The 9867-nt window shown below is 41.2% G+C and overlaps 2 pseudogenes; both read left to right on the forward strand.

The window, feature by feature from the left end:
• The first annotated feature begins 8839 nt into the window (after positions 1 to 8839).
• On the forward strand, positions 8840 to 8957 carry LOC135052056 (5S ribosomal RNA; annotated as a pseudogene).
• A 146-nt stretch (positions 8958 to 9103) lies between these two features.
• LOC135051492 (5S ribosomal RNA) lies at positions 9104 to 9221 on the forward strand (annotated as a pseudogene).
• The last annotated feature ends 646 nt before the right edge of the window (positions 9222 to 9867 follow it).

Genomic DNA, 9867 nt, shown 5'->3' on the forward strand with positions numbered 1-9867 from the left:
TGATGAGTGGGTTCGGATCCTCAGGATCCGAACCCCCCCGAACTTCAACCTTTTTTGCACGGGTCCGAGCAGACTCGGATCCTCCCGCCTTGCTCGGTTAACCCGAGCGCGCCCGAACGTCATCATCCCGTGGTCGGATTCTCGCGAGATTCGTATTCTATGTAAGGAGCCGCGCGTCGCCGCCATTTTTCACTCATGCATTGGAGATGATCGTGAGAGGACGTGGCTGGCGTCCTCTCAGTTTCTATGTTCAGTGGGCTGCAAATATCTGTGCTCAGTGTGCTGCAAATATCTGTGCTTAGTGTGCTGCAAATATCTGTGCTCAGTGTGCTGCAAGTGCAAATATCTACGTTCTCTGCCTGAAAAACGCTCCATATCTGTGCTCAGTGTGCTGCAAATATCTGTGCTCAGTGTGCTAATTGCTTTATTGTGGGGACTGGGGACCAGCAGTATTATATAGTAGGAGGACAGTGCAGAGTTTTGCTGACCAGTGACCACCAGTATTATACGTTCTCTGCCTGAAAAACGCTCCATATCTGTGATGCATTGTAGTATATAGTAGGAGGACAGTGCAGAATTTTGCTGACCACCAGTATAACTATATATATAGCAGTACGGTACAGTAGGCCATTGCTCTACCTACCTCTGTGTCGTCAAGTATACTATCCATCCATACCTGTGGTGCATTTCAGTTTTGCACAGTTTGCTGACCACCAGTATATATAATATATAGCAGTACGGTACAGTAGGCCATTGCTCTACCTACCTCTGTGTCGTCAAGTATACTATCCATCCATACATACCTGTGGCGCATTTCAGTTTTGCAAAGTTTGCTGACCACCAGTATATATAATATATAGCAGTACGGTACAGTAGGCCACTGCTCTACCTACCTCTGTGTCGTCAAGTATACTATCCATCCATACCTGTGGTGCATTTCAGTTTTGCACAGTTTGCTGACCACCAGTATATATAATATATAGCAGTACGGTACAGTAGGCCACTGCTCTACCTACCTAAAAATGAAAATGAAAAATATTAATATAATTGGGAAAGGGTAAGGGATGCTTCAATATTTTTCATCCCTTACCCTTTCCCAATTATATTAATATTTTTCATTTTAATTTTTATTTATATTATTATTATTACTTTTATTTTAATTTCACATTCCACTTTATTTTTACTTTTTCATATTCATTTAGAATATTTATTATTTTCATTATAATTAGTTCAGTTTAATTATATTCATCTTCATTTATATTTATATTTATATTCATTTACATTTTTATTTATATTTATATTTATTTTTATTTTTATATTTATTTTTATTATTTTTAATTTTAATTTTATTTTTATTTTTATTTTTATTTTATTTATTTTTATATTTATTTTTATTTTTATATTTATATTTATTTTTATTTATTTATTTTCACATTTCATTTTTATATTCATTTTCATTTTATATTTATTTTCATTTTTATATTTTTATATTTATATTTATTTTCATTTTCATTTACATTTATATTTATTAATTTTCTTATTATCATTATTTTTATTTTATCTCATCACATTTATATCATTTTCACATCAAATTCATTTCATTTTCATTTATTCATCATTATCGCCATCATATTCTCATTTCATCTTTCACATTCCCTTCTTTTCATTTTCTTTCACCATCTATCATCACTTTCTTCTATCACCACACATCCATCCCTGTCTTCCCTTCCCTTCCCCCCGCCCCAACAATCTTCTCATTGGTTAACCCACATAAGATCTGATAGGCTCTACCATCAGTCTGTCAAATCAATATGCCTTTTCCATTGGTCGTCCTAATACTCAAGTACTGGCCACTTTGAGAGCAATAGAGGGAGGCTCTCGTGACCAAGCCTGAATAGGTGAAACGTACGTTGAGAAACGTCCACAGTGACGTCATCGCGGCGACGCCCAGTCCGGAAGCGGGCGGCCGCGCTCGTCACTACAGCGGGACTTCGAACAGGGGAAATCAACACAGCATCCGCCGCATACCGTGCGGCCGGGGTAACTAACACCAGACCACCCGGGTCTCAAGCGCACCACCACACCATAGCAGGGTGTTCCGGTCTGTGGGCTTACGGTATAGAGTGTATTCGAGTACTGATGATAAGGACGGATCCTTGTATATGGTAAAGTCCAAAAAATTAATGGTAGACTCGCTCACTGTAGCAGTTAATCTAATTGGACTGTTGAGAGCATTCAGGGTATCCACCATGGCATAAAACAATTCGGCGGAGCCCCGCCAAACAATAAAGAGATCGTCAATGTATCTCTTGTAGCATACAATATGCTCAGCATAATTGCACAAAATGTTTTCATGTTCATACTTTGCCATGTACAAATTGGCGAACCCCGGGGCCAAATTAGAGCCCATAGCGGTGCCCGCCAACTGTACATAGTACTCATCCTGGTATTGAAAATGATTATATGTAAGTACCAATCTAATCAAACTCAAAATAAATTCAATAGGAGGACCCTCGTAAGGACCCTTAATCAATGCTTCTCTTACGGCAGCAATCCCCTCCTCATGGGGAATAACCGTATACAATGATGTTACATCTAGAGTAGCTAGTAAGCAAGTGGATACATCATCAGTAATACGAGCCAATACCCCCAAGAGGTCACTGGTGTCACGAATATAACTATCCATCACCCTCACACATGGTTGAAGGAAATGGTCAACAAACCGTGCCAGCGGTTGTAGCAAAGATCCTTGTGCAGATATTATCGGTCTCCCTGGGGGTTTTATTAGGGATTTATGCACCTTGGGCAGGGTGTAGATGATGGGACAGATAGGGTAGGTCACCGATAGATAATCATAGACCTCATCATTGATCCATGCACATTGTAGTGCCTGAACCAACAAGTTGTCAACCTCCTTTTTAAATCTGGGAGTCGGGTTGTAGGGGACCTTGGCATAAGTGTTATTGTCAGATAATTGTGTTTTGATTTCAAGGTCATAATCAGCAAAATCCTGAAGGACTACCGCTCCTCCCTTGTCTGCATTCCTAATTACCAGATTAGTATTTTGTTTTAAGTCTCTTAGTGCTTGCCATTCAATCTTAGATAAATTAGAGTAGCCTCCGCTACCCCTATTGTTTTGTAACACCTCACTGTCAATTACCTGTAAAAAGGTTTTTAAACTGGCGTTGTTAGAGACCGGGTCAAATTTAGTGGTGTTTCTAAACAGCCCAAGTGGCCGTGCTTCAAGCTGTGGCTGATTATTGATGAATTTATTATCAAAAAATTCCCTAAGACGTAATTGGCGTCCCATCCTATACCGTTCACTGGACCAATTGAAGGACTTGAAATGACAAGTCGGGACAAAAGAAAGGCCTTTACTTAACAGTGAGGTTTCAGCCTCAGATAACACATGAGTGGATAAATTAAATATTAAGTTCGAGAACCTCTCCCTCCTCGTCCCCGTGTTTTTGATCCTCCCCCTCCGCGGGTGGGGTCGCCTGTGGCGACTTTGGCTCTCCGAGCTCTGGTGCCTGGTCCTAAAAAAGAGGATGACGCCCCTGCCCCGGATGGCGGTATACTATCAGTGAATTCAGAGTCAGAAGAGGAATACCCCTGTGGATAATTGAACCTTTGTTGTCTATGATTGTATCTACTCTGTCGGTTACGTCGCCATCTGGTGGATTGATCATCACCAGATAACCACTTATATACCGAATGCTGTTGGTAATCAGATTCAACAGTTTCCCATTTCTTTCTCTTGAATGCTAACAAGTCAGTTCGGTATTTGTCAATTTGTGACTTAATTTTCTCTAACCAATTTTCTGACTTGTCAGCCTTCAAACTAGAGGTGTATTCCCGTTCAAATATTTCGATGTCACTCTTCACTTTTTTAAGTTCTGTCCCCACTTCCTCTACCACAAGTACAAGTAAATCAGATGAACATTTGTTTAATATTCCACACCACTTCACACAAAAAGATGGATTTTTTTCTACCAATGGTAGGAGTATTAACAATTCTAAATCCCCTAGGGATTCTTTTCTTCCGATAATATTCGGAAAGAAACTGCCCGTGCAGGGTTAAATCAATTTCCCTCTTTTTCAGTTTGTTAAGTTTGTGGAAAAGATCTAAAGGTGTCCGAGCTGGTAACTGTTCAAAGTCTGTCTGATTAAATAGGACTTTTTCAATATCGTCATCAGTGTAGCTAACAAAAGCATTTTCTGCCTCACTTAATGAATTCTCATCTAATATGCCTCCACTCTGAGACATTCTAAACCAGGTGAGAGTATGAACACTATTACATCCAGCGATTCAGTCCACACATAGACATAGACAATTAAAATAACCAAAATATGGTCAAATAGATGAGGATCTCTGACAGATTGAATAAATTTGCATTCACGGGTGTCCATCATGGCTATCCAGCGTTTCAGTCCGATCAATAGGTTTTAATTATGTTATTTGTTATGTCTATATATGTTTATATATGTTGGACACCGGGTTTCTATTATGCGGTACTTATTCGGTGTGAAGCTTCTGATACCCACCTGAGCTGCCTTACTCTAAATTTCCAGAGTTTGTGCTATTAATACATAACCACACACGTTATCACTCACAGGTTACTTGGTTTAATTCTACATTAATCAATGACGTCAGTTTTTCTATGTTATAGCACATTTATGCTGCGCTCCGGGATCCGCTTTAACTTCCCATAATGACACTATGTCTGGAGGCGGAAGCGTCTTGCGGGTCATCTGCGACGTGCGTTCCACTGATTATTCAGTGTTGGACTGCGAGGCCGGAAGTAGTAGTCTGTGGATGAATGAAGGCGGAAGTTTCTTGCGGGTCACCGACGGCGTGCGTTCCACCTGCGGCACTGGTATATGCAGGGAGAAGGTGAGCGCTAAGATATTATTCATATACTATGCATGTGAGATGCCTTTGGAGAGAGTTATGTACAGGAAAGTACAGTGATGTGATCCGTGTGTGTTTAATGAGCATGTAATCTGATTTAATTTGAACGACCATGATTGGTAATTACATTGATGGGCGGGCTCTGGTTGGGTATTTGTAGTTCCACACTGAGGGTCATTTGGTTTGTGATTCTGACGATTGTACACACTGGTCTGGAAAAAGGTCCGGCTTGGGACCGAAACGTCGACCAACCATGAATAAGTCGCTGATGTGAGATTTGATAAACAACTTTTGCATTTTCAATACTAGTCTGGTGAGTGCCTTCTTTATAATTGAATATATTATGGGACCTTGTGGACACAAGCCTCTCCCTGGAACTGTGACACCCCAGCAGATGACATTGAATACACAGTGAGTGCCACTTCACTTGCCTTGCAATACTGATTATATATAGAGATGAGCGGGTTCGGTTTCTCTGAATCCGAACCCGCCCGAACTTCATGGTTTTTTTCACGGGTCCGAGCAGACTCGGATCCTCCCGCCTTGCTCGGTTAACCCGAGCGCGCCCGAACGTCATCATGACGCTGTCGGATTCTCGCGAGACTCGGATTCTATATAAGGAGCCGCGCGTCGCCGCCATTTTCACACGTGCATTGAGATTGATAGTGAGAGGACGTGGCTGGCGTCCTCTCCATTTAGATTATAAGAGAGAGAGATTTACTGGAGCTTAGGACTAGGAGGAGTACTGTAGAAGTGTAGAGAGTGCAGAGAGTTTACTAGTGAGTGACCACCAGACAGTGCAGTTTATTTAATATATCCGTTCTCTGCCTGAAAAAAGCGATACACACAGTGACTCAGTCACATACCATATCTGTGTGCACTGCTCAGGCTCAGCCCAGTGTGCTGCATCATCTATATATATTATATATCTGTCTGACTGCTCAGCTCACACAGCTTATAATTGTGGGGGAGACTGGGGAGCACTGCAGTGCCAGTTATAGGTTATAGCAGGAGCCAGGAGTACATAATATTATATAGTGAGTGACCACCAGACAGTGCAGTTTATTTAATATATCCGTTCTCTGCCTGAAAAAAGCGATACACACAGTGACTCAGTCACATACCATATCTGTGTGCACTGCTCAGGCTCAGCCCAGTGTGCTGCATCATCTATATATATTATATATCTGTCTGACTGCTCAGCTCACACAGCTTATAATTGTGGGGGAGACTGGGGAGCACTGCAGTGCCAGTTATAGGTTATAGCAGGAGCCAGGAGTACATAATATTATATAGTGAGTGACCACCAGACAGTGCAGTTTATTTAATATATCCGTTCTCTGCCTGAAAAAAGCGATACACACAGTGACTCAGTCACATACCATATCTGTGTGCACTGCTCAGGCTCAGCCCAGTGTGCTGCATCATCTATATATATTATATATCTGTCTGACTGCTCAGCTCACACAGCTTATAATTGTGGGGGAGACTGGGGAGCACTGCAGTGCCAGTTATAGGTTATAGCAGGAGCCAGGAGTACATAATATTATATTAAAATTAAACAGTGCACACTTTTGCTGCAGGAGTGCCACTGCCAGTGTGACTGACCAGTGACCTGACCACACTGACCACCAGTATAGTTAGTAGTATACTTATATTGTGATTGCCTGAAAAAGTTAAACACTCGTCGTGTGACTTCACTTGTGTGTTGTTTTTTTTTTTATTCTATAAAAATAAAACTCATTCTGCTGACAGACAGTGTCCAGCAGGTCCGTCATTATATAATATATAATATATACCTGTCCGGCTGCAGTAGTGATATATATATATTTTTTATATCATTTATCATCCAGTCGCAGCAGACACAGTACGGTAGTTCACGGCTGTGGCTACCTCTGTGTCTGCACTCGGCAGGCAGTCCGTCCATAATTGTATACCACCTAACCGTGGTTTTTTTTTCTTCTTTATACATACATACTACTACGACATCTCTTTATCAACCAGTCTATATTAGCAGCAGACACAGTACAGTACGGTAGTTCACGGCTGTGGCTACCTCTGTGTCTGCACTCGGCAGGCAGTCCGTCCATAATTGTATACCACCTAACCTTTTTCTTTGCATCATGTGCTGATTGGGGAGGGTTTTTTGGAAGGGACATCCTGCGTGACACTGCAGTGCCACTCCTAAATGGGCCCGGTGTTTGTGTCGGCCACTAGGGTCGCTAATCTTACTCACACAGTCAGCTACCTCATTGCGCCTCTTTTTTTCTTTGCGTCATGTGCTGTTTGGGGAGGGTTTTTTGGAAGGGACATCCTGCGTGACACTGCAGTGCCACTCCTAGATGGGCCCGGTGTTTGTGTCGGCCACTAGGGTCGCTAATCTTACTCACACAGCTACCTCATTGCGCCTCTTTTTTTCTTTGCGTCATGTGCTGTTTGGGGAGGGTTTTTTGGAAGGGACATCCTGCGTGACACTGCAGTGCCACTCCTAGATGGGCCCGGTGTTTGTGTCGGCCACTAGGGTCGCTAATCTTACTCACACAGCTACCTCATTGCGCCTCTTTTTTTCTTTGCGTCATGTGCTGTTTGGGGAGGGTTTTTTGGAAGGGACATCCTGCGTGACACTGCAGTGCCACTCCTAGATGGGCCCGGTGTTTGTGTCGGCCACTAGGGTCGCTTATCTTACTCACACAGCGACCTCGGTGCAAATTTTAGGACTAAAAATAATATTGTGAGGTGTGAGGTATTCAGAATAGACTGAAAATGAGTGTAAATTATGGTTTTCGAGGTTAATAATACTTTGGGATCAAAATGACCCCCAAATTCTATGATTTAAGCTGTTTTTCAGTGTTTTTTGAAAAAAACACCCGAATCCAAAACACACCCGAATCCGACAAAAAAAATTCGGTGAGGTTTTGCCAAAACGCGTTCGAACCCAAAACACGGCCGCGGAACCGAACCCAAAACCAAAACACAAAACCCGAAAAATTTCAGGCGCTCATCTCTAATTATATACTTGTTTGTTTTTTGCGCTGCCGTGTGTTTTCTCTTTGCTGTTACTTATACTAAGGTGAATCTCATTAGACCACCAGGGTTTAAATCCATGTTTATACTCACCATTAGTTTGTAAAGAGTTGACAGTTTACCCAAAGTTAGTGGTAACGGATATAAGACCGCTGTATACCACTATACTCTCCTCTGTCTCAGAATTGTGTTATACCTTGCACTTATTCCCCGCCTATGCCTCTATGATTTTTGTATTATTTGTGTTACATTATCCTGATCTTTTCTTACAACCTTATTTATGGTAGCAATTTTCATTTTTTTGCATATTATTATTTTCTATTAATTATCAATTATTATTTTTAATTATCTAGTATCAATTAATCTCACTCATATGATTGTACCATTTATGAGCCAGCTCTGAGCTCTGTGTCAGCATATGAGCATTTATCTGACCACCCTTCAGGAGTTTGGTGACTATAGTGTAATTAGTTACCTGATAATTTTTTGAGTCAGCTCTGAACACTGCTTTCTGATAATTGGTATCGTTCACTCCCACTACAAAGGCCATATATTTCATTTGTAAGTCAGCCTTTATCTTTTTGCCAGCATATGACCACTTATCTGTTTTCCCTCAGGGGACCAACAATTACAAAATAATTGTTTTATGGATATAGCTATACGTATACACAGTACACACATCTTTATTCAGCATCTCCATGAGAGCTCATTATTTGTAAAAAACTCTACCTATTACATTTCACCACCGATTCATCCTGTAAAAACATCCCAGACACTCAGAACTATCTGGACATACCGCTGTCTGGAAATACCATTTTGAGACTGTCCATAGCCGTGGTTGAGTGTGAAGTACAGTAAGCAGAGTATGTATACTTCCCCATCTCACATATTTCCTCTACAGTGGCCCACGGCCATACTACCCTGAATACGCCCGATCCTGTCCAATTTCGGAAGCTAAGCAGGCATGGCCTGGTCAGTACTAGGAAGGTGAACCTCCTGAGAATACCAGGTGCAGTGGGCCCTTTAATAAGGAAAAATCCCATCCGATACATGCATCCCTGCTTCTGGAATAACCCTCCCAGACTATTCATGGTTTTGATTTATGTTCAGTACAGACAATAGGAGTCGATTTCCTCCGATTTCTTCTCTCACGTCCCCAACAAATAGGCCCACGGCCATACTACCCTGAATACGCCCGATCTTGTCCGATCTCGGAAGCTAAGCAGGTATGGCCTGGTCAGTATCAGGAAGGGAAACCTCCTGAGAATACCAGGTGCAGTGGGCCCCCCCCCTTTCATTCTTTATTGCCATCTCTCTTTATCTTAACCTATTTTGCTACCATATTATGTTACAATTAATACCTTCATCATAAGGCATGTACAGTGACTCCATTGGGTACCCTTACTTCATCAGAAATCCATGGTATCCATGCAATACACATTATTTCTGATATTTTCACCTTCCTTCATTACCTTGTACCTCATTTGTTAAAAAGGTCAAACGAGGTTTTTGCTTCAAACATCAGACACGAGTCTTACAATTATTCTACTTTTATTTTACTTAAGAAACAATTAAAGGTTAAGTTTTATCTCATTTCATCATTCATCTCACTTTATATTATACTAATTATCATAGACGAGTGCTCCCAAACAAGGGTTTTTTGTCTTTTCTCTCCTTTTCAATTGTAGTCTAGTCTACAAAATTCCTGGGAGCACCGCCAATCATTAGCAGTTTCAGATTCCCATTTTTTTCAACTGCATATATATTGGTTTTTTTCTTTTGATGCCACCTCTATATTACGTTTAGATTGCATAGACTAGTGCGGCTCCACACTGAATTTATTTGTATACTATCCATTCATACCTGTGGTGCATTTCAGTTTTGTACAATATGCTGACCACCAGTATATATAATATATAGCAGTACGGTAC

This window comes from Pseudophryne corroboree, chromosome 2 (assembly GCF_028390025.1).
Source record: "Pseudophryne corroboree isolate aPseCor3 chromosome 2, aPseCor3.hap2, whole genome shotgun sequence".
Taxonomy (NCBI): Eukaryota; Metazoa; Chordata; class Amphibia; order Anura; family Myobatrachidae; genus Pseudophryne; species Pseudophryne corroboree.